The 26152-nt window shown below is 39.0% G+C and overlaps 1 protein-coding gene across 3 annotated transcripts in view; it reads right to left on the reverse strand.

The window, feature by feature from the left end:
- KCNIP4 (potassium voltage-gated channel interacting protein 4) overlaps nt 1-26152 on the reverse strand; it is a 1326525-nt gene that overhangs the window by 529227 nt on the left and 771146 nt on the right. The window lies entirely within an intron of this gene.

Consider the following 26152-nt stretch of genomic DNA (forward strand, 5'->3'; position numbering starts at 1 on the left):
GGGATTTCCCAGGCAAGAATACTGGATTGGGTTGCCAGTTCCTTTTCCAGAGGATCTTCCTGACTCAAGGATCTCCTGAATTGGCAGATAAGATTCTTTACCACTGAACCACCAAGGAAACCCATGAGGTCATAAACTACTGTTTATTTTTTCATCCACAGTGTCAGGAGGTCATAGCCAGACACTAATGGCTCAGAGTCTATGAGATTCATGGCATAGCATTTCATTCTTGCTTTGAAAAATCAGATGAATCTGAGACATTTTGATGAGCTCCCATTCTGCTCTTGTCTTTCCAGGTAAAATGGAAACCATCAGCTAAGAAAGAATTGCTTTTTATTTCTAAATATTGAGCTTGCCATCTAGACAAAGCAAAAGCTGTTGGTAGTAAGTCAAAAACACTGATTCATACTTTGAGACACAGAATCTCAGAGGATATGACATTACTTGTGTTCATACACTCTGAACACATGTTATTTATGATTTACAGGGTGCCAGTGCTTATAAATAGTTCTTGGAAGCAACTATACTAACATCATCTGAAGGACTTTTGGAGCCAAAAGGAGAGACTTGAAAGGGGCTTTTTGTCTTTGATAGGGGTAGAAGGGGTAGAAGCAGGAGGTATAAACGTGTAAGTGGTCTTGGCCTCATGATCACTGCATGATGCTTTTAAGCAGTATCTCTGGAAGCCTAAGATCAATAGGAGAAATAAAATCCTTCCGTAAATAAAGCAGCAGGTTGCTAAAAGACTCACAATTAAAGAAAACAGGACAGAAACTATTGATAAAAACAGGAAAGGAAAAGAAATCATGTAGTTTGGCAGTAATTTATTGAGAATGGGAAAGCAAATTATTTAGCAATCAAAAATGCTCTTAAGATAGGGTGAGACAGAGAGGTAAAACTCTTAGAAGCACTCACAGAGAGTATTTAGTGTTCATGCTCTTTCTCCACCAGCACTCCATACATTTGCCTTACTTTACTATTCTTTAAAGAACCATCATTACGTAACTTAGAATATGAAGAATGCCTCTTCTTAGTCAAATAACATTACTAAATTACTAGCAATTTATCTTGAGGCAGTTATCATATAGTGGTCAGGCACATAGTCTCAAAAGCAGACTGCTAAGTTCCATTGCCAACTAGATACTTTTTGACATTTTTCTTAAGCTTTCTGTGCCTTTTTTTCATCATGCATAATTCAGGATAACAGTAATACTCACTGCATAGGTTGCTGGAAGAGTAATTGAGTTATTACATGAAAAATACTGAGAATAGTATCTGGCATATTATAAATACTGTATTAGATTTGGCTTTTATTATTTATTCATATGTAAAAAGAACACTAAACTATGATAATAACTAATATTTCTGAGTGCTCTCTGATTCACATATCTTGCTGAGGATTCTGTATGCAATATACCTCATGGCAACCTATTAGATAGAATTATGATCATTATTATTATTTTTTGGCCATGCCCTGCAGCTTTCAGGATCTTAGTTTCCCAGCCAGGGATCAAACTTCGGCCCTGGCAGTGAAGGCTCTGAGTCTCAACCACTGAACCACCAGGGAATTCCTAGATAGAATGATTATTAACCCCAGTTTCCAGATTAAGAAATGCAGCAACAAAATTCAAGCTGGAAGCTCTTTCTTACAAGCAAAAATTTTGTATACCCTTTTCTAATAATTTCAAATATTTTCTTCATCTTGAAGAACAATTAAGTAAATGAATATATTTTTTGAAAAGGGCTATACCAAGGAAAGAAGAATTAAGGCAGGCTCTTCTTATTTAGTTCAGTTCAACAATTCATATTGCCATAAGCCATGACACTGCCCTCATTGTATTTCACTTTAATGTCACTATCTTACTAGGCAACTTGTATGTATAAATATTTTATACAGATTCTTCTTTTATACCATTAGAATGATGAAGCATATATATGCTAATGGAATTCCAAGGTCTCTGGTTTTTCCTCTAGGGCCAATTATCAATTATCTATAGCACAGTTATTGTAAGATTAAGCAAGTCTCAATTCCATATTTTCTTAACAGTATCACCTTTTTTAGATGAAGCATTTTAGTGGCAATAGCCTTATGAATAACCTGGATAGATAACAGCATCTCATCACATTGTGACATTGCCAAGGACAACATGGGAAGATTCTTATGGTGCTGCTTTGTTGACAATACAGTTGCCACTATTTTTACTCTTAATTATTAATGATAGTACAACAAATGTTGAAAAGAATAATTGAATAAGCACTCTCCTTATTGATCTGACCTCTTCTAAAAAGCACATGATCCCTTCGACTTCATTTCATGTAAGCGTCTGCCTTACTACACCCTGAGTGTCTGCTTAATCACCCCATTTATAGAGCTACTTCTAGAGAAATTTATTTCTACTGTGGATTGATACTAATGGAAAGTATGTTGGCTGGAAGCAACATGATGCAATGGAGGGATTACGTATCTTCAATGGGAAGGAATGCAGTAGGATTCTGTCTTTCTTTCCTCCCTTCCTCCTTTTATTCCTTGCTTTCTGTATTACCCTATCTGTATTACCTACAAGGTGTTACTTCCTTACTGTGTTACTCTATATTGGTGAAAGCCATTTCCATCCAACCAGTCACTCAAGCCAGGATCTTACAGTCATCTTCTGTCAGTGACAGTGAGAATGGATGTTTAGTTGCATCAGCATACTCTCCATATTCTGTGATTTGGATAACTGACATTTCCCCAATCCTACATGGAATTCTTTTCTAACAGATTTAAGACAAAAAAAGAAATGTAGCATCCAAATCTATCCAAATTGCAGAGCAACTAAGCTCCACCTTTACTGAAAAGCTAAGGCTGCTACAGATCTTATAACTTTTTCTCATAATAAATCCAAACCCACATGGAGAGTGGATTATCATTTCTGTATTCTACAGCTGTGCCTTGTACATACTTCTACTGTTGTAGTCCCCACACTGTCTGTATGTATGTGTGTATGTATGCATGCATGTAGTGTATGTGCATATGTGTGTATATGTGTTTCTGTTAGACTGGAGCTCTCCACAGGCAAGGTCTTATTTATATATGAATTGCAAGTGTATAGCAAAGTTCCTGGTATGTGGTAGGACAGAAGGTGCTGAATAGAGCCTTGTGGAGTAAAGAGGTGATGGGTAACCTTGGAGATAGCTTTAAGGGACTAGATCTGATAGACGGAGTGCCTGATGAACTATGGACGGAGGTTCATGACATTGTACAAGAGACAGGAATCAAGACCATCCCCAAGAAAAAGAAATGCAAAAAAGTAAAATGGCTGTTTGAGGAGGCCTTACCAATAGCTGTGAAAAGAAGAGGAGTGAAAAGCAAAGGAGAAAAGGAAAGATATACCCATTTGAATGAAGAGTTCCAAAGAATAGCAAGGAGAGATAAGAAAGCCTTCCTCAGTGATCAATGCAAAGAAAGAGAGGAAAACAACAGGCTGGGAAAGACTACATCTCGTCAAGAAAATTAGAGATACCAAGGGAACATTTCATGCAAAGATGGGCTCAATAAAGGACAGAAATGGTATGGACCGAACAGAAGCAGAAGATATTAAGAAGAGATGGTAGGAATACATAGAAAAGAACTGTACAATAAAGATCTTCATGACCCAGATAATCATGATGGTGTGATCACGCACCCTCACCTAGAGCCAGACATCCTAGAATGTGAAGTCAAGTGGGCCTTAGGAGGCATCACTACAAACAAAGCTAGGGGAGGTGATGGAATTCCAGCCAATCTATTTCAAATCCTGAAAGATGATGCTGTGAAAATGCTGCACTCAATATGCCAGCACATTTGGAAAACTCAGCAGTGGCTACAGGGAAGGAAAAGGTCTGTTTTCATTCCAATCCCAAAGAAAAGCAATGCCAAAGAATGCTCAAACTACTGCACAATTGCACTCATCTCACAAGTCAATGGCACCCCACTCCAGTACTCTTGCCTGGAAAATCCCATGGACGTAGGAGTCTGGTAGGCTGCAGTCCATGGGGTCGCTAGGAGTCAGACACGACTGAGCGACTTCACTTTCACTTTTCACTTTCATGCGTTGGAGAAGGAAATGGCAACCCACTCCAGTGTTCTTGCCTGGAGAGTCCCAGGGATAGGGGAGCCTGGTGGGCTGCCGTCTCTGGGGTAGCACAGAGAGGACACGACTGAAGTGACTTAGCAGCAGCAGCAGCACACGCTAGTAAAGTAATGCTCAAAGTTCTCCAAGTCAGGCTTCAGCAATACATGAACCATGAAATTCCAGATGTTCAAGCTGGTTTTAGAAAAGGCAGAGGAACCAGAGATCAAATTGTCAACATTCGCTGGATCATCAAAAAAGCAAGAGAGTTCCATAAAAAAACATCTATTTCTGCTTTATTGACTATGCCAAAGCCTTTGACTGTGTGGATCACAATAAACTGTGGAAAATTCTGAAAGAGATGGGAATACCAGACCACCTGATCTGCCTCTTGAGAAACCTGTATGCAGGTCCGGAAACAATAGTTAGAACTGGACATGGAAAAACAGACTGGTTCCAAATAGGAAAAGGAATACATCAAGGTTGTATATTGTCATCCTTCCTATTTAACTTATATGCAGAGTACATCACGAGAAACGCTGGGCTGGAGGAAGCACAAGCTGGAATCAAGATTGTCAGGGGAAGTATCAATAACCTCAGATAAGCGGATGACAACACCTTTATGGCAGAAAGTGAAGAACTAAAGAGCCTCTTGATGAAAGTGAAAGAGGAGAGTGACAAAGTTGGCTTAAAGCTCAACATTCAGAAAACTAAGATCATGGCATCCGGTCCCATCACTTCATGGCAAATAGATGGGGAAACAGTGGAAACAGTAGCTGACTTTATTTTTCTGGGCTCCAAAACCACTGCAGATGGTGATTGCCGCCATGAAATTAAAAGACACTTACTCCTTGGAAGGAAAGTTATGACCATCCAAGAGCATATTAAAAAGCAGAAACATTACTTTGTCAACAAAGGTCCATCTAGTCAATGTTATGGTTTTTCCAGTGGTCATGAATGGATGTGAGAGTTGGACTGTGAAGAAAGCTGAGTGCTGAAGAATTGATGCTTTTGAACTGTAGTGTTGGAGAATAGTCTTGAGAGTCCCTTGGACTGCAAGGAGATCCAACCAGTCCATCCTAAAGGAGATCAGTCTTGGGTGTTCATTGGAAGGAATGATGTTGAAGCTGAAACTCCAATACTTTGGCCACCTGATGCAAAGAGCTGACTCATTTGAAAAGACCCTGATGCAGGGAAATATTGAGGGCAGGAGGAGAAGGGGACGACAGAGGATGAGATGGTTGGATGGCTTCACTGACTCAATGGATATGGGTTTGGGTAGACTCTGGCAGTTGGTGATGGACAGGGAGGCCTGGTGTGCTGCAGTTCCTGGGGTCACAAAAAGTCAGACACAACTGAGCGACTGAACAGAACTGAACCTTAGAGAAATCACCTAACTTCTCTCTGCTTAAATTTATTCTTTCATTAAAAAATGAACATTTATAATAATGCATGCTCTGTGTAACAAATGGTCTTGTAAAAATAAAACTACTCGTTAAATTTTTCTATATGCTGGGAAGCACCATGCCAATGTGTGAAAGATTAATAATATACTGAAGATCTAATTAAGGAGGAAGAAGGAAGGAAAAACTATACCCTTGAAAACTCTCCGAGATGTGTACTTCAGGGAAACCATGTCTGTTAACAATCAACAATTTGAGGGAAAGTTTAGGCATATAATCACAAGAAGAATCTTTGTTTCTCCCTTTGGGATATGACATTTAACAAATTAATTTAGAATACTTTAAAACCAACAGAGCTAAGAGGAAATTGAGAACACTTGTTCTAATCACTTCCAACTTCAATGTGGAAGGCTATATATCTAAAGGTTACTACAATGGAAAAATTCAATTACTAGAGACTCCTAATGGTCTTTACTTAAAGTAGCACAGAGCTCTAACATCTTCAGTTACTAATGAAAATCATTATATTTCCTCAAATACTGTGAATGATTTAGTAAATACATATAGTCTCTCTAAACACAATTTCCCAGTATCTACAGAACTCAGGAGCCCCAAGTTTAAACACTCAAACATCACATAATGAGTTTTACATTTGTTATCCCAGAAAGTTCACTCACCTGTGGTTTCTGTTCTTAGATATCTCATTTCTGTTTAATTTCTAGAAAACAGGGAGAAGATTTTGCTTCACAGTCACTCTGAAGATTGTTAATTTTCTTTTTTCCTTCTTTTAACAAATGAATTTTTTAGCAACTTTTGAAAAAATAAGTGTGACACTCTAGATCCATTGAATGCCAAAATTTGAAAGAAACTGATCATCACATCCCATTGCACTCAGTCCTAGAGCATTTACTAAAATAAAGTTAGTCTGGCCCCTACCATTAATATTCAGAGTCTGTTGGTCTAGGATGAAGCCCAGCATTTTGTATGCTTAACGCGCAAAGATTTCAGGCTCATGGATCAGCATTTGTGTCTACAAATTTCTAATTTATATATGAGAACATTTGGGATCCTAATAAGAAAAATGCTTTCCCCAGATTCACCTCCCACCCTGTCCCCAGATTCTCACAGTTGGCTTATGGTAGAGTCATGATCATAATCTAAGTCTTTTGACATCCAGTCTTGTGCTCTTTATTTTATGAGATACTGCATCCTAGATGATCATACTCTTGGGCATGCATATTCAACATACAATTTTTTGAGACCTTAATAATCCCCAATTGACCACATTAGATCACAGTTATGAACAAATGCATAAAATAGGAAATCTGAACTCACAGAATTCAGCCAAGTAGAATAGAATGAACAAATGGGCACTCAAATCCTACAAGTATTCATATTTAGACTTAGGAAAGTTGTCCCATATATCAATGATCTTAGTATAGGCCAGGTCCAAATGAAACACAGGAATTCACACAACCCTCCCAACAATCCTGAGTGGTCATAGTTGTTATTCTCATTTAAATATAAGAGGGGGTCTGAGCAGGTAACTCTAACATAACTTGCAAATAATACATGGCTGGGGCAGAATTCAAACTCTATTCTCTCTGATGTTTTTACCATCCACCTTGTTTCCTTCTCCCTCCTATTATAAAACAACAAAAACAGAAGCAGATAATTCATAGCTGGGCATCTTTCATGAACTTTGTAGAATGCCAAGTGCTTAAGCCTTCTATTAATGCACAAGGGAGCAGTTTGTGACTAATGATCTCCTCCATCATCTGTGAGTGGTGCCACTACACTTAGCCCAACTGGGCAGTACAATTCCCCAGGAAAGTAGTCATCACTATTAGCAGCACATAGCCACTCCTCGCCATGATGCTTGGGAAGCCAGAGAGTGCTGGCGTACTGCCTCACATCGGTCCCTTAGCTCTTCTGGAGACCAGCAGTGAAGAAAGAGTGAGGAGTACACAAGGTTGTGATATCTTATGGTACCAGGGAAGAATTTTCTGTTTAAGTTGGAATTATAAAACAGAATGAACCTGGCATTTACAAGTGAACATATATTGGTAGGTCTTCATCCTAACCCAACAATCCTATGAGTGAAAAATTTTTTTTCCTATCCAGAGAAAGTAAAAGATGTTTATGTTTCTTCTCCAAATGTTATTTCAAGTAAGAACAAATCAGATCTGAAAGGAAGGCTGGAAGAAGCACAAAATAGGGGCTGAGAGCTGAGCTTGCTCCAGGTAGTGGTGAGACCTTGAGTTTGATGGCCTTGGGGAAGGCTCTGAGGGCAAGCAACTTCTCTCATCCCATCCCACTGCTCCCCTTCCAACACCTGCTCTGGAAGATTTCCTGGCCTGGAGCCACATGGACCTGGATCTCAGTCCTTAATAGCCTTGGGCAAGTCTCTAGAACATGTACCATAGGGTTGTTATAAGGATTAAACAAAATGTAAACAGTTTATTATGCATTTACTCCTGAAAGTCTGTATTATACCTTTCATTATCATGTTATAATTATTATGTATCTGAAATCACAATTAATTATACTCTATGAAAATACTTCTTTTTGTTAACATATGAATTAAGATTTTAAATATAAAATATGTCAGTGATTATAAAAATATTTAGCAGTTCTTCAAAAGCAAGTGTAAAATTTATTCCCTAAATTCATAGGAGAGAAATATTTAGACATAAATAAACATCAAATAAATGACATGGTAGAAAATATGGGTGTCATGTTGTATCAAGCACGGCTGTTCTGATTTTGTAGATGTGAACACTGAGGCACAGAGAGGATAAATTAACTTGTCCAACTCTCTCTACTAGCAGGTGCCAGAGTCATGGTTTGCATGCAGGCAGTCACACTTAAAGGTCCATACTCATGGCCACTCTACTGCACCACTCTTCCGAAGAGAAATGCTGTCCACTGCACAGGGTTTCCTCAAAATATTGCTGGCCAATGGCATCAGACGTGTCATTAACTAGACGTTATAAATATCAGGCTAAATGGATAAAAAACCTCAGGCATTAAAAAAAAATTGTTAAGAATTCTTTCTTCAAAATTGAGTTCCACTCAATGGAAGAGGTAAATATCAATGCTGGATTAATATCAATAAAACTGACTAATTCTAATCAATTACTTCATTCAAATAGAGTGATTAATATCCATAGATATCTCTTACTGTGGAATAACAAAGTGCCTGGCACTGCGTAGTAATGCATGGTAACTAGCTTCAGTCGTGTCCGACTCTTTGCGATCCTATGGACTGTAGCCTGTCAGGCTCCTCTGTCCATGGGATTCTCCCGGCAAGAATACTGGAGTGGGTTGCCATTTCTTCCTCCAGAGGATATTCCCCACCCAGCGATTGAACCAGCGTCTCTTGCATCTCCTGCATTGGCCAGTGGGTTCTTTACCACTAGAGCCATCTGGGAAGCCAGGCACTGTAGTATGTGCCAATTTAATCTTCTCACTCTCATGAAACAGGTAATATATTTTTTTCTCATTTCACAAGTAAGGAAAGCAAAGACAGACAGAGATCATAACTTATCCAGAGTCATTCTGGAAATAAGTGATGGATCTCGGATTTAGGTCCAGTTTGGCCTAAGTACAAAAAGATCTTCATGACCCAGATAATCACGATGGTGTGATCACTCACCTAGAGCCCGACATCCTGGAATGTGAAGTCAAGTGGGCCTTAGGAAGCATCACTATGAACAAAGCTAGTGGAGGTGATGGAATTTCAGTTGAGCTATTTCAAATCCTAAAAGATAATGCTGTGAAAATGCTGCACTCAATATGCCAGCACATTTGGAAAACTCAGCAGTGGCCACAGGAAAGGAAAAGGTCCATTTTCATTCCAATCACAAAGAGAGGCAACGCCAAAGAATGCTCAAACTACCGCACAATTGAACTCATCTCACATGCTAGTAAAGTAATGCTCAAAATTCTCCAAGCCAGGCTTCAGCAATACTTGAACTGTGAACTTCCAGATGTTCAAGCTGGCTTTAGAAAAGGCAGAGGAACCAGAGATCAAATTGCCAACATCTTCTGGATCATCTAAAAAGCAAGAGAGTTCCAGAAAAACATCTATTTCTGCTTTATTGACTATGCCAAAGCCTTTCACTGTGTGGATCACAACAAAGTGTGGAAAATTCTGAAAGAGATGGGAATACCAGACCACCTGACCTGCCTCTTGAGAAACCTGTATGCAGGTCAGGAAGCAACAGTTAGAACTGGACATGGAACAACAGACTGGTTCCAAATAGGAAAAGGAGTACATCAAGGCTGTATATTGTCACCCTGCTTATTTAACTTCTATGCAGGGTACATCACGAGAAACGCTGGGCTGGAGGAAGCACAAGCTGGAATCAAGATTGCCAGGAGAAATATCAATAACCTCAGATACGCAGATTACACCACCCTTATGGCAGAAAGTGAAGAAGAACTAAAAAGCCTCTTGATGAAAGTGAAAGAGAAGAGTGACAAAATTGGCCTAAGGCTCAACATTCAGAAAACTAAGATCATGGCATCCAGTACCATCACTTCATGGGAAATAGATCGGGAAACAGTGGAAACAGTGGCTGACTTTATTTTTCTGGGCTCGAAAATCACTGCAGATGGTGATTGCAGCCATGAAATTAAAAGACGCTTATTCCTTGGAAGGAAAGTTATGACCAACCTAGATAGCATATTGAAAAGCAGAGACATTACTTTGCCAACAAAGGTCCATCTAGTCAAGGTTATGGTTTTTCCAGTGGTCATGTATGGATGTGAGAGTTGGACTGTGAAGAAAGCTGAGCACTGAAGAATTGATGCTTTTGGACTGTGGTGTTGGAGAAGACTCTTGAGAGTCCCTTGGACTGCAAGGAGATCCAACCAGTCCTCTCTAAAGGAGATCAGTCCTGGGTGTTCATTGGAGAGACTGATGTTGAAGCTGAAAGTCCAATACTTTGGCCATCTGATGTGAAGAGCTGACTCATTTGAAAAGACCCTGCTGCTGGGAAAGTTTGAGGGCAGGAGGAGAAGGGGACGACATAGTGTGAGACGGTTGGACATGGGTTTGGGTGGACTCTGGGAGTTGGTGATGAACAGGGAGGCCTGGCGTGCTGTGGTTCATGGGGTCGCAAAGAGTTGGACATGACTGACTGAGTGACCAAGTCCCAGAGTTTGCTCAAACCCATGTCCATCAAGTCGGTGATGCCACCTAACCATCTCATCCTCTGTCATCCCCTTTTCCTCCTGCCTTCAATCTTTCCCAGAATCAGGGTGTTTTTCAGTGAGTCAGTTCTTCACATCAGGTGGCCAAAGTATTGGAGTTTCAGCTTCAGCATCAGTCCTTCCAATGAATATTTAGGACTGATTTTGTTTAGGATTTACTGGTTGGATCTCCTTGCAGTCCAATGGACTGTCAAGAGTCTTCTCCAACAACACAGTTCAAAAGCATCAATTCCTCAGCACTCAACTTTCTTTAGAGCCCAACTCTCATATCCACACAAATCATAGCTTTGACTATATGGACATTTGTTGGCAAAGTAATGTCTCTGCTTTTTAATGTGCTGTCTAGGTTGATCATAACTTTTCTTCTAACAAGCAAGTGTCTTTTAATTTCATGGCTGCAGTCACCATCTGCAATGATTTTGGAGCCCCAAAATATGAAGTCTGTCATTGTTTCCATTGTTTCCCCATCTTTTTGCCATGAAGGGATAGGACTGGATGCCATGATATCAGTTTTATGAATGTTGAATTTTAAGCCAGCTTTTTCACTCTCTTCTTTCACCTTCATCTAGAGGCTCTTTAGTTCTTCTTCACATTCTGCCATAATGGTGGTGTCCTCTGAGTATCTGAGGTTATGGATATTTCTCCCAGCAATCTTGATTCCATCTTGTGCTTCATCCAGCCTGGCATTTTGCATGATGTACTTTGCATATAAGTTAAATAAGCAGGATAATAATATACAGCCTTGATATACTCCTTTCGAGACTTGGAACCTATCTGTTTCTCCACGTCCAGTTCTAAGTGTTGTCTCTTGACCTGCAGGAGATCAAGATTTCTCAGGAGGCAGGTAAGGTGGTCTGGTATTCCTATCTCTTAAAAATTTTTCCACAGTTTGTTGTGATCTACACAGCCAAAGGCTTTGGGATAGTCAATAAAGCTGAAGTAGATGTTTTTCTGGAACTCTCTTGCTTTTTTGATGATCTAACAAATATTGGTAATTTGATGTCTGGTTCCTCTGCCTTTTCTAAATTCAGCTTGAATATCTGGAAGTTCACGGTTCACATACTATTGAAGCCTGGCTTGGAGAATTTGGGGCATTATTTGCTAGCATGTGAAATGAGTGTAATTGTGTGGTAGTTTGAACATTCTTTGGCATTGCATCTCTTTGGGATTGGAATGAAAACGGACCTTTTCCTTTCCTGCAGCTACTGCTGAGTTTTCCAAATTTGCTGGCAAAATTGAGTGCATCACTTTCACAGCATCATCTTTTAGGATTTGAAATAACTCAACTGGAATTCCATCACCTCCACTAGCTTTGTTCATAGTGATGCTTCCTAAGCCCCACTTGATTTCACATTCCAGGATGTCTGGCTCTAGGTGAGTGATCACACCATCATGATCATCTGGATCATGAAGATCTTTATTGTACAGTTCTTCTGTGTATTCTTGCCACCTCTTCTTAATATTTTCTGCTTCTGTTAGGTCCATACCATTTCTGTCCTTTTTTGTGCCTATCTTTGCATGAAATGCTCCCTTTGTATCTCTAATTTTCTTGAAGAGATCTCTAGTCTTTTCCAGTCTATTGTTTTCCTCTATTTCTTTGTATTGATCACCAAGGAAGGCTTTCTTATCTCTCCTTGCTATTCTTTGGAACTCTTCATTCAAATGGGTCTATCTTGCCTTTTCTCCTTTGCCTTTAGCTTCCCTTGTTTTCTCAGCTATTTGTAAGGCCTCCTCAGACAGCCATTTTGCCTTTTTGCATTCCTTTTTCTTGGGGATGGTCTTGGTCACTGCCTCCTGTACAATGTCACAAACCTCTGTTCATAGCTTTTCAGGCACTCTATCAGATCTAGTCCTTTGAATCTATTTATCATTTCCATTGTTTAATCATGAGGGTTTTGATTTAAGTCATACCTGAAATGGTCTTGTGGTTTTCCCTACTTTCTTCAATTTAATCTGAATTTTGCAATAAGGAGTTCATGATCTGAGCCACAGTCAGTTCCCTGTCTTGTTTTTGCTACACAGTCAGCTCCTGGTCTTGTTTTTGGAGGTATCTTCATTACCTCCACCATAGTTTGGTCTCAGGTCAAACAAAAGGGAGGGAACACAGCCACACCCATCAACAGAAAATTGGATTGAAGATTTACTGAGCATGGTGCCCATCAGAACATGATCCAGTTTCTAGTCAGTCTCTCCCATCAGGAAGCTTCCATAAGCCTCTTACCCTTATCTTTCAGAGGACAGACAGAAAGAAAACCACAATCACAGAAAACTAATCATACTTATCACATGGACCATAGCCTTGTCTAATTCAGTGAGCCATGCCATGTAGGACCACCCAAGATTGATGGGTCATTGTGGAGAGGTCTGACAAAACATGGTCCACTGGAGAAGGGAATGGCAAACCACTTCAATATTCTTGCCTTGAGAACCCCATGAACAGTATGAAAAGGCAAAAAGATAGGGCACTGAATGGTGAAATCCCCAGGTTAGTAGGTGCCCAATATGCTGGAGAAGAGTGGAGAAATAACTCCAGAAAGAAAGAAGAGATGGAGCCAACATGAAAACAACAACCAGTTGTGGATGTGACAGGTAATAGAAATAAAGTCTGATGCTGTAAACAATATTGCATAGGAACCTAGAATGTTAAGTACAAGAATCGAGGTAAATTGGAATGTTAAATGTTAAGTACAAGAATAGAGGTCAAACAGAAGATGGCAAGAGTGAATATTGACATTTTAGGAATCAGTGAACTAAAATGGACTGGAATGGGTGAATTTAATTCAGGTGACCATTATATCTACTACTGTAGGCAAGAATCCCTTAGAAGAAATGGAGTAGCCCTCATAGTCAACAAGAGTCCAAAATGCAGTACTTGAGGGCAATCTCAAAAACACCAGAATGATCTGTTTGTTTCCAGTGCAAACCATTTAATATCACAGTAATCCAAGTCTATGCCCCAACCAGTAATGATGAATAAGCTGAAGTTGAATGGTTCTATGAAGACTTACAAAGACCTTCTAGAACTAATACCCAAAAAAGATGTCTTTTCATTATAGGGGATAATTAGTTTTTATTTTCTTTAAAAGAATAAAAGATCCCATTAGATATTTTCTGAGAATAAAATCACATTTTTCACTCAAAAGAAACCTAATCATCAACAAAAATTAATATTATTTTCAGGAGCTGAGGATCCTTCACTTTGTATTTTTTAGGAACCCATGGTGCTAAACAGTCTAAGGACAGTCTATGGATTCTTAGTAACTGGGTGCAAATCCCAGCTCGCTTACTAGCTGTATGACTGTGAGCAAGTTAAGATTCTTGTGAGGAGTGAGGGGGGTAAACTTTTCTCATACTTAAGAAAAATCACTGAGTAACTGTAACATAAAAATAACTATAAAATACATTTACTTATTATTTTATATATCTCTGTGAAATCTTATAATTCCAAATCCAGCATTCCTCTTCTTCCACTCCATTCTGTTGTGGAATATTTTTTCTTTCTAATTTTTCCACCTATTTCATATTTTTCACCTCCCTCTGTGGAAGAAAATGACATGTTACACCAACTTTTCATGAACGAAAATATCATAGTTTCCAGGGGGTGGTTATATATAAATTTTGGACCAAGGAATCAGAGAGAAGTAAAATTTTCTGCCTAAAAGCGGAGAAAAGAGCTGGATACTTGGGGATAGAATTGGTGAAAATCTAGGAGTGAGGATAGATTAAGAAAAAAATTCCCTCAGGTACAAGGTTGATGCTGGGAAAGATCGAAGGCAGGAGGAGATGGGGATAACAGAGGATGAGGTAGCTGGATGGCATCACTAACTCCATGGACATGAGTTTGAGCAAGCTCTGGGAGTTGGTGATGGACAGGGAAGCCTAGCTTGCTGCAGTCCATGGTGTCTCAAAGAGTTGGACGTGACTGAGCGACTGAACTGAACTGACTGAACAGGGTCTGAAGAACTTTTAGTAAAGTCTTCACAAGTTATGTCCTGGGAACTGTATGTTGTGTATTAAAAATTCTCCCTACTCTTGAAAAATTTTTCAGTGGAGCCATCATTGTTCACTGCTATTTTTTGTGTTGGTGGATCATTTTTGAGGACCTGATGAGTTTCACATCTGTGTCAGTGAGGCACAGTAAAGCTCACAAGGACACAGTGGTCTGAGATCAGCAGAGCCAAAAGAACAAAAGTGAGTAGGAATCCACAGGCGTCATTCTGCGCTTAGGACTTACCAACTCCATGCACTGCTCAAAGGCTACGAGGCACCAGCTGACATCTGGGTTGCATGCAGATTTAGTGAAAATATTAGCTATGGCTTCATCTAAGTCATGCTTCTTATATCTTGAATCCCTTCCCTCAATAAACACACATCATTATATTGAAGGTCTAACCCCCAGTACTTGTGAATGTGACCCTATCTGGAAATAGAACCTTTGCTAGGATCAAGTTAAGATGAAGTCGCTTCAATCATGTCTGACCCTTTGTGACCCTATGGACCATAGCCCACCAGGCTCCTCTGTCCCTGGGATTCCCCAGGCAAGCCTATTGGAGTGGGTTGCTGTGCCTTCCTCCAGGAGATCTTCCCAAACCAAGGATCAAACCCCGCATCTCATATGTCTCCTGCATTGGCAGGCAGGTTCTTTATCACTAGCGCTGCCTGGGAAGCCCACAAGACTTAGCACACATGCACTTGCAAATGTGACCTTCTTTGGAAATAGTCTTTGGTAGGAGCAAGTTAAGATGAGGTCTTTCAGGTGGACACTAATCCAACAAAACTGATGTCTGTATGAAAAGAGAACATTTGAGCATAGAGACAGACATGGAGAGGGAAAGCGATGTGGAAAACACTTGTGTCCTGGAGACACAAGTCTAGGAATCCCTGAGTCTACCAGAGACACTAGAAGCAGATCCTCCCATAGAGTCCTCAGAGGTGAATAAGCTCTTTAATACATTAATTTAAGCCACCCAGTGTGTGGTCTGTGGTTATGGCAGATTCAGAAAACTATAAATCAATGTTTTGATACATATGAAAACAATACTTGAGGGAATATAGGGCCCACTGGGACTCAATTACAGCTGATAATCACACAAATTATCCCTTTTTGTATATAGTTGTTAAATTTCTTATTGAGTAATCTCATTGCAATATTCTTTGTATCCATATTTTTAAAAAATAGCTAACTTTTATCATTTGGCTTTCTTGGTGGCTCAGATGGTAAAGAAGCTGCCTGCAATGCAGGAAGCCCAAGTTCTATCCCAGTCTGGGTTGGGAAGATCTCTTGAGAAGGGAATGGCAACCCACTCCAGTATTCTTGCTTGGAGAATTCCATGGACAGAGGAGCCTGGCAGGCTACAGCCCACAGGCTAGCAAAGAGTCGGACACAACTTTGTTGAGTGAGTAACACTTGCACTTTTCAGTTTCTACTTTTATCAAATGCTTACTGACCAAAGATACTTATATATGTGGGCAAGTCATTTAATCCACACAACTGCGTGAGCCAGGAATTATTACTATTCCCATTTTACAGGTGAGAAAACAAAGAGATAAGAATATTAAGCAATTTGCCTAAGGTTGCAGAACTAGCAAGTAGAACAACTGGGGTTGTACCCGGGCAGATTGATATCAGAGTGTGTAAACTCACACAGTACAGGATGCTGTTTCAGCAGGAGATGAATCAACTCCTCCATTGCATTTCTCTTAACTGTAATTCTAATGGCCTTTCAACTGAAGACTATGGGATGTTAAGATTTCCTTTTTAAAATAAAACCATGTTGGCTGCTAGTGATCAAAATTTTCTTACTTCCTTTGTCTTCTTTCCTTCTCTTTCATTTTATTCTCTTCCTTCCTTGCATCCTTCCTTTCCCCCCTTCCTCTTTAAATGCTCAATGTAAACAAAAAAATGAATGATCATTTACACAATAAAAAATTTAGTCATATAGCAATACCGTCGGAGAAGGCAATGGCACCCCACTCCAGTACTCTTGCCTGGAAAATCCCATGGATGGAGGACCCTGGTAGGCTGTAGTCCATGGGGTTGCTAAGAGTCGGACACGACTGAGCAACTTCCCTTTCACTTTTCACTTTCATGCATTGGAGAAGGAAATGGCAACCCACTCCAGTATTCTTGCCTGGAGAATCCCAAGGACAGGGGAGCCTGGTGGGCTTCCGTCTATGGGGTTGCACAGAGTTGGACACAACTGAAGCAACTTAGCAGCAATACCATATTTTGATGTGTTCATTTTACTTACCAAATAATCTTGGCCAGAAAAAAAGTATTATATGCTAAATTTATAATTATGTACAGATTTTATATTTAAAGATATTAACAGTTTAGTTATAGTATAATCTGCTAACTCTAAGGAGAGCTGGGAAGCACAATGGCGCACCTAACAGAAGCTTGCCTGGATAAATGCTTCCTAGTCTTACTATTAGAGTAAGCACACAAATACACTCATGTCCTTTAAATCTTATCTTGTGTCATTTGATTTTAAGATAATAATGTACACACAGTGTATTGAGTGTGAAGCTCTTCAATTTACCTTGGACAGTGTGTTTTATCTGTCTTCTTTTACACAGTGAATACTGCTAGTTTTCCTATTCAATATTCATCCTTTATTTTTCCCAGTAGAAGCCTGACTGTGTTCAGGATGACAGTGGTCCAGCCATAAACCTTAACTTCCCAGACTCTTTTTCATCCAGAAATGGATTTATGATATAATTTTGACCAAAGATATCTGCTAGGAACATCAGGTATATTTATTCACTCATTCATTCATGTATTTTAATATAGGTGCTACCTTTCCCTTCTTCAATGTTTCTTCTCCTTCCTGTCTAAAATATGAACATGAGGTTGAAACTGGAACAACCATGTTGAAACTATGAGTGAGAAATGTGGATGATCAAAGCCATAAGCTGTGTGGTGATGGTTAAAGATACAGCTTGATCAGGCCTTTAGCCTTTTATTGAGAGAGAAGGGAAAGAAGTCTCATAGGATTAAGCCGCTGCAGTTATATTTCTGTTCCCTAAGCCTAATCCAATTATTCAACTGATAAATGATAGGGAATCAGCTCTAGCCCCAGAGAAAAGACCCACAGATGGGAACATGTCAGGATCCTCTGATGAAATGACTGGATTTTAAACTGAGAAGCTGAAAACAAAACCACTAACATACAAAGTCTGCTCAGTCACACAGGTGATGCAATCAGCATGTTATTATCTCACTCTGGAATATTCACAGCAGACCAGGATGGCAAGGCAGAGGCCAATCCAGTGATAAAAGGGATTCAGAAGAAACATTCAGTACAGGGAGAAAAATAAAAATAAATTTTTAAAATATATTTGATAGCGTCGGATAAAATTTTTTTAATGGTCACAAAAATGGAACAAGCAGACATTGTAAAAGAGGTGATAATTAGAATAATAATGAACTCTGGGAAACTTTTAAAAAGGATTAGCATACATAAAAAGAAATATTAAAAAAGAGTGATAAATTTGAGAGATTCTTACATAGAGATATGGGGGAAAGGTGCTGGGAAATAAGAGAGAAACAATTTAAAAATTACAAAGTCAATTCAGAAGACCCAATATCTGACTAATAAAAGTTGCAAAAAGACAAAAAGAGAATCACTGGAGGATAAATACATTTCAAACCAATAGAATGAAAAGATTCTCCAGAACTGACATCTTAGATTTTCAGATTGCAAAGGCCTAAAGAAGGCACAAAACAGCAAGAGGCAAGGAAGCCACACAGAGACACATGATTTGTAATTTCAAGATAACATGCTAACAACATCCGGAAGCGGAAAAAGAAACTATTTAGATTAAAGAATGACAGTGGGCTTTTAAACAGGATGCTGGAAATGTGAAAAAGTAAAACTCTTAAAAATCCTGAGGGAAGTTTTTCTTCACTCTACAATTCCAACAAAAACTATAGGTCACATGGATAGCAAAGCTTATTAGAAAATTGAGGATGAAAAATCTCTGAAAAATCTCTAAAAGAATCTCTTCCTTCTGACCTAGGAAGGGACAGAAGGCACACTCCACTAACTGGAGGAAGTGAGTGCTCAGTCACTTCAGTCGTGTCCAACTCTTTGTGACCCTATGGACTGTAGCCCACTGGGCTCCTTTGTCCATGGGGATTCTCCAGGCAAGAATACTGGAGTGGGTTGTCATTCCCTTCTCCAGGGAATCTTCCTGACCAAGGGATCGAACCTGCATCTCTTATGTCTCCTGCATTGGCAGACAGGTTCTTTACCACTAGCAAGGAGACTCCATAGGATGCAACCCTAGAGAAAGCAAAGAAAATTCTAAGTGAGTCTCCAGAGGAGGCTTAAACAGCAGACCTAGAGAACAAGAGCTGTAAACTGGAGCAAGCGGAGAGGATCAAGGAGGGATTTCCCAAGGGGGAAAAAATGGATTTAGGAGATCTTTGAACATGTCGAACTGTACTGACAAAAGAATTACAGTTTGAGACTGAGATTAGGAAATCACTCCTGCATAGAATGTTTAGTAAATTAGAAAGAAGACATTATTAACTCCAGGGAAAATGAGAAAGTAAAGCAATTGCTGCTGCTGCTGCTGCTAAGTCGCTTCAGTCATGTCCAACTCTGTGCGACCCCGTAGACAGCAGCCCACCAGGCTCCGCCGTCCCTGGGATTCTCCAGGCAAGAACACTGGAGTGGGTTGCCATTTCCTTCTCCAATGCATGAAAGTGAAAAGTGAAAGTGAAGTCACTCAGTCGTGTCCGACTCTTTGAGACCCCATGGACTGCGGCCCACCAGGCTCCTCTGTCCATGGGATTTTCCAGGCAAGGGTACTGGAGTGGGTTGCCATACTGCTATCTTGAAGAGCTTTGAACAGTATTACATGGCAAGCCCTTCAATATGGAGTGATGACTCCAAGAGAATGGAGGGGACTTGCATGTAGAAAAAGGGATGTTATAAGAAATGGTCATCCTCATTTTCTAAACAAGGAAGACTATAGGTAAATGTCTGAAGTTGAAAGGTCAAGAAATGTAAGAACAAATTTATTATAAAAGTTTTTAGTAGAAGAAACCATTCAAGGGTTCAAAGAGGTTGCAGCCAGGGAGAGGAATTCAGAAGTAAAGTGTCTCAAGTGGGTAATTTTTGGCTTTCATCTTGTGTTTTTCTATTATGAGAGAGGGCCATAACTTTAAGGTACACTTTTATGATATTTTAGTTCATTTACCACTTTGATGAAAGTGAATATGAAACTATTTGACTTTAAATTCATCTTTTGAAAACTGAAAATGATATGGTCTATTGTTTTACCATACAGAATTTTTAAAAAATGTGATATGTATTAACTACTAGGTCCCTTGTGGCTCAGATGGTAAAGAATCTGCCTGCAATGTAGGAGACCTGGGTTTGATTCCTGGATTGGGAGGATCCTCTGGAGAAGGGAATGGCTGCCCATACTAGTATTCTGGCCTGGAGAATCTCATGAACAAAGGAACTTGTCAGGCTACAGTTCATGTGGCCAGAGTCAGACACGAGCAAGCGATGAAGCATACACATATTAATTACTATTTCTAGTGTTTCACCACTATGGATATGTGCAGAACATATTTTCTATACCTTTACCAAGTTACTACCCTTCTAGTATTTTAAGTTAGGTCTTTATTATAATCTTGGTGCTGTGACTTGCATTTACCTACTCTTTTCAGTCAGTTGCTCTTGAAATACTTACTCAGCCAGCACAAGTCTAAGCACCAGGGATACAACAGTGAACATAATAGACAAAGCTCTGCTGATGTCAAGCTTTTGTTCTGAATGTGTCGGGATTGTGTGACCTTAGCCAAGTCACAAAATTTGTTTGTGCTCTGGGTTCCTCCTTGGAAAAATGAGCATATTTCTTGCCCATTCTTTCAAAAGTGAATTTTGAGGACGTGTTGACATTAAAATTTTGCTATGCTAAAGAAATTATCTCCAAAAGTACCATTTTAATACTCAGAGTTAATTTCAAAATTATTTCTAGCACCAACAAACTGAAACTTTTAGGGATAAGGCCATCAATAGCACAGAATGACTACACATTGTCTTTAGTGCTACCAGGCAGATTGCTGAATTCTGCGTCTAGTCACTTGGTTTTGTCTAAATATTGCAGGTTTCTGACAGTGTTATTAGCTGAACATGCAGTCCATATCCATTCCACTCTTTTTCTCTGCCTATATTAAAATCTAATGAAATTATTCAAAATAAAAATGTTCCCAACTGCATATGATGCAAAAGTATGATTCTGCTGAACACAGCAACTACATAATGTACCCCATTCCCTACCCATCAGCTTGAATATTGAGACGGCTTTGTAAATATGCAGAGACAAGCCTTTTTATATTTATTGGTCAGTCAAGAGCTTGGAAAGTGTGGAGGTATAGGCATATAGGAATATAGTATCATTCATTTATTAAACAGTACATTGAAAACAGAAACATACCAGGCATGTTGCAAAATATAAAACCAGCACCTGTGATCTCTACCACCTAGTTTATGCCACCATGACTTCTCCCATCTTAGTTACTGAAAAATCCTCCAAACTGATTTTCCCTACTTCTAATGTATCCTATCTCCATGAAGACATCGTCTAGAGTGATTCAGTATAAGCCACATCATACCATCTGCCCAAACCTTTATCATCTTCAAAAGGCCAAAGTCCCTGCAATAAACTACAAAAGGTATGCACTGAATAAAAGAATCAATCAATCAATCATCAGTTAGACTTAGGTCACACATATGACTCAGTTTTTGCCCTCACTGATTTGTTAGGTGTTAAAATTGACATAAAAAGCAATCAGGGCATTGTAAAAAAGTCTATTCCTGGGATCTAGGACAAATGGCATGAATGAGGACTTTGGGGGAAGTTAGGAGGAGGATTTTATTTTGGCCATAGTGGTTTGGATTCCTTGTACAGCAAACACTTAAACATGAATTAAAGACAAGGATGCCCTGGTAATTATGTATCTAGTTAAACACAAGACTGAAAATTCATCCATAATTCTAAAGTCATACCTATCATCTCCTTGACTCTATAAGATCCAATTTACATTTTCTGGAATATCCTAAACTATCACTCTAATCACAAACCAGTTACTTATGCTGATGTAGTAGGAGCCCCAGGATGTAGACAGATATAAAGGACACACACTTGGCACTGAATTAACATACTGACTTGAGGTATCAAATTTAGAGCAGTGACAGGCCCATCTCAAAAGTGGTAGACACCCTCGTGCTCGGATAAACTCTTGCCTTACATCCAGTAAACTGCAACTTGATTGAGTGGTGGTATCTTTGCACACATATGTGCTTTCCAGGTGGTGCTAGTGGTAAGGAACCTGCCTGCCAATGCAGGAGATGTAACAGATGTGGGTTCGATCCCATGCACATATGTGGTATAAATCCAACTGATACTGTCCATAGTCTTTAGACCCTGAATTCAATTATGATTCAAAAAGGAGAGATCAAATTATGCTTATCATCAGGAGTGCATTGAATCTATTTTTATTACATTTTAATTACTTGAAAATTGGTAGTCTGTGTACATATGGCAACATCCCATTGATCTGAATATTGGATTAAGTGAAACACCCTGGCATTGCCAACTAACTGAGTTAATTACATCTAATGAGACAGAGATGTAGAGACAGCTATGGGTCCTTCATCACAGGCTGCAATCTTTCTGTAGATTCTTTGGCAAAGAAAGAAGAAAAACAAATGTTATAAAAGAGTGGTTTTCAAGTCAAGCCTGTCTCTCTCACCTCTCACCTCAAACCTTCAGTTCTACACCAATGCATATTATTTATTTAGCTTACTTCTAAATTAGACTGGTTGATTCCCAGGTAACAGAATATGATCATCACAAAGACATGAAACAATTAAAAATGTTTTAAATATCAGGGGAGTTCTCATAAAGAAAAGATAGTCTCAGGATAGGTAGAGGTTAGAACTGTATTTCCCAAATTTCAGTTATTCACAAGCATCTTTAATATCTCTACCAATATCCATAGTTCACTTACACTATTGTTATTTTTCTTAAAGTGATTCACTTAAATATATATTTTAAAGGAAGTATTACATCACTACCAGATTGCAAATACATATCAGTTGCCATAACGCGGCAACTATTACAAATATATATATGATGTAACAACGTATTTACAGGTTTTAGATCTGAGCTCAGAACTTTCATCTCTTCAAAAAAGATACAAACAATTGTTGTTTTAAAGACCTGTACCAAAAGGAGACTGTCTCATTTCTATAATCAAAGGATTGAACAAGGATGAGGAAGTGTATTAATACAATATTTATGTATTGTCCATACGTCACCTAAAAGCATCTTGCATCATCATGATACTTTCCTTAAACTTTGGAAAGTATGATCTAGGGAATGATTTTCTGCAACTCACTAACCATATATCGGGATGACACAGAGACAGGCACAAGTACACACACAACTGAAACAAAATGTTATGAAACAATAGTTACCTTAACCACATCGGGAACTTTTTTCTACTTCATTGTAAATGCTGATAAGGCCCCACAAAAATTATTTCTCAGTCAATAATGGCATATGACCATTAGTGTATAAAACACTGTCTTGGAGGAATGGGATAGAGTGATGTTATCCTCATTTTAGTAGCTGAAGTACTAAAATAATGCAATTTGCCTTAACAGAAGTGTGAATTACAGGTTGGAGACTAATCAAAGAGCTACAGTAATTTCAGAAATGTCTCTATTATCTTTTCTATAAAGTAGTTTTTAAATAATTCCTATCCTGTAGCCTTCAAGGCAGAACCTTGTATGCATCTGTTTTATATGCATTAACAAAAGTATATTCACAGAAAATGAGGCTAATTACTAAAAACAGAATCGGAGCTTAATTGTGTGTGTGTGCGTGTGTATGTGTGCGTGTGTGAAATGCCAGGTTAAATGAAATTTAGATGTTTTTAAGTATATTTTAAAAATTGATGTTTTTGCTACAGAACTTCTAAGAACCATTAAAATGCTAATAAACACTTCCCAGAGGGGCATATGTTAGACAGTGTTTTGCAAAATGTTTTGAGCATGAAATATTTTCTGGGCAGGATATATTGGAAGATACATTTCTCTTGATGTATGTTGGTAAGTTGTGTTGTTGCTTTCACTGCTTTTCATAGTCCTCCACGCCTCCGAGATGCTCTTTGCTTCTACTAAATGAGTACTCACTCCCTGGTGACCACAACACAAATTTTCGTCTCTATTCCTACCCATAGCATTTCCTTCACTGCTTGCTCATATCCAGCTGTTAAAACGCATTTATCCTCCAGACAGACTTGCACAAAAAAGTAGACAGAAAGTGGAAACAATCTAAATGCTCATCAACAAGAGAATGGTTAAACAAAATGCACTACATACACACAACAGAATACTATGTAACAATAAAAAAGAATGAATTATTGATATATGCTATATCAATAAATCTCAAACATTAAACAAAAAGCCAGATACAAAAAGCCACATATTATATGAACGCATTTCTATGAAATTATCACCAAAGGAAAACCTATAAAGACAGAAGTAGATTAGTGGTTGCCTGGAGCTATGGATGGAATAGAAATTAATGGTAAATGGGCAGGAGGGATCCTGTTGGGATGATGGAAATGCTCTAAAACTGGATGGGTACAATAGTTGCACAACATGGTGAATATACTAAATTTTGTTGATTTGTGTATGTGAATTGGGTAAATTTTGTACAATATAAATTATCCCTCAATCAAATTATTAAAAATTTAGTTGCTCGGCCAGCCAATAATCCATTTGCTCCCCCAACCTTCTTCCTTTAAGTGTCTTTTTCTTCTGCCTCAATCTGAACATGGTCTGTCCTTGTTTTGAAAGAATATACCATTTTGTTTTTAAATATGTTGGACTCTTGGCATTTGCCCTTGAACCTGTCCTTGTATTAATTTGAATACTTGTCCAATATCCTTATTAGACTGAAAGTTCTTGTGAACACTAACCACTTTGGACCATGTAAAATACCTATTGTTGAATCTAAGTACAAGAAGCAAATTTTACATAAGGAAGGTTAATCATAAAACAAACACATGTGGACATGCCCAGTAGTGGCTATTATTAAATTGGCTGCTTTGAAATCTGAAATGTACCTTTATTACTTAACTTTATATACTAGTTTAATATCACAACATAACAGCTACTAATTCAAGGAATAATAGCAGCAGCAAAGCCAGCACCATCAGGAGCAACTACCTTCAGTGAACAGTTACTTTGGGTTGGTGATGGTGCTAGGTGCTTATTCTGTGGCTATTATTGCAGAGAAAGAAATGAGGCATAATGAAGTTAAGCCACTTTCTTAGGTCTTGTGATCTGGAAGCAGAGCCTGAGGCAGATATTCCCTATAAGTGGCTTATTTATGGAGGGAGTTCCTTTAAGAGAATCTAGAAATGAGATGTAGAAAACAAGAAAGGAAAGAGGAAGGAGCTAGGGTATCTCTGGGGAAATACCTGCTATAGTCTAATCCAGGGGGAGCTCAAGGAGATAAACAGGAGAGCAGAGTCTATCCTGTCTTGAGGATAAGGGGTATTTATCAACAGTAGGTAAATACACCTACTCTCTTAGTGTGTGTGTGTGTGTGTGTGTGTGTGTGTGTGTGTGTGTGTGTGTGTGTGTGTGTGTGTGTGTGTGTGTAAAACTCCCAGGCACCTTGGATGCCCCCAGAGAAGGTCACAGGTGTGAGCCCTCAGTGAGTGCTCACAGCTGGGGGATGGACATGCCCACCGGGAAGAGGGTTCCAAGAGACCTGAGCAGACACCAACAGCATTTGCTATAGCTCTTGACCCAAATCACACCCCTAGAAAGAGAATACCTCAGCTTAAAACCCCCAAATTCTGTCTGACTTACTTCGCTGTTTGTGACAGGTTCTAGGTCCATCCATGTCTTTACAAATAAGCCGGTTTCATTCCTTTTTATGGCTGTGAAATATTCCACTATGCATATGTATCACATATTCTTTATCCATTCATCTATCAGTGTACATTTAGGTTGTATTCATGTCTTGGCTATTGTACATAGTGCTGCAATGAACAGTGAGGTGCATGAGCCTTTTTAAATTATGGTTTTCTCTGGGTATATGCCCAGTAGTAGGATTCCTGGGTCACATGGTAGCTCTATTTTTAATTTTTTAAAGGAACCTCTCTACTGTTCTCCAGAATGGCTGTATCAATTTAGAAAAATGATGCAGATGAACCTATTTTCAGGGCAGGAATAGAGATGCAGATGGAACAGAGGGAATAGACATGTAGATATCAGCTAGGTAGAGGGTGATGGGACGAACTGGGATTGGGATTTACATATACACACTTCAGTTCAGTTCAGTCATTCAGTCGTGTCCGACTCTTTGCGATCCCATGAATCACAGCACGCC

Source organism: Bos taurus, chromosome 6 (assembly GCF_002263795.3).
Source record: "Bos taurus isolate L1 Dominette 01449 registration number 42190680 breed Hereford chromosome 6, ARS-UCD2.0, whole genome shotgun sequence".
NCBI lineage: Eukaryota > Metazoa > Chordata > Mammalia > Artiodactyla > Bovidae > Bos > Bos taurus.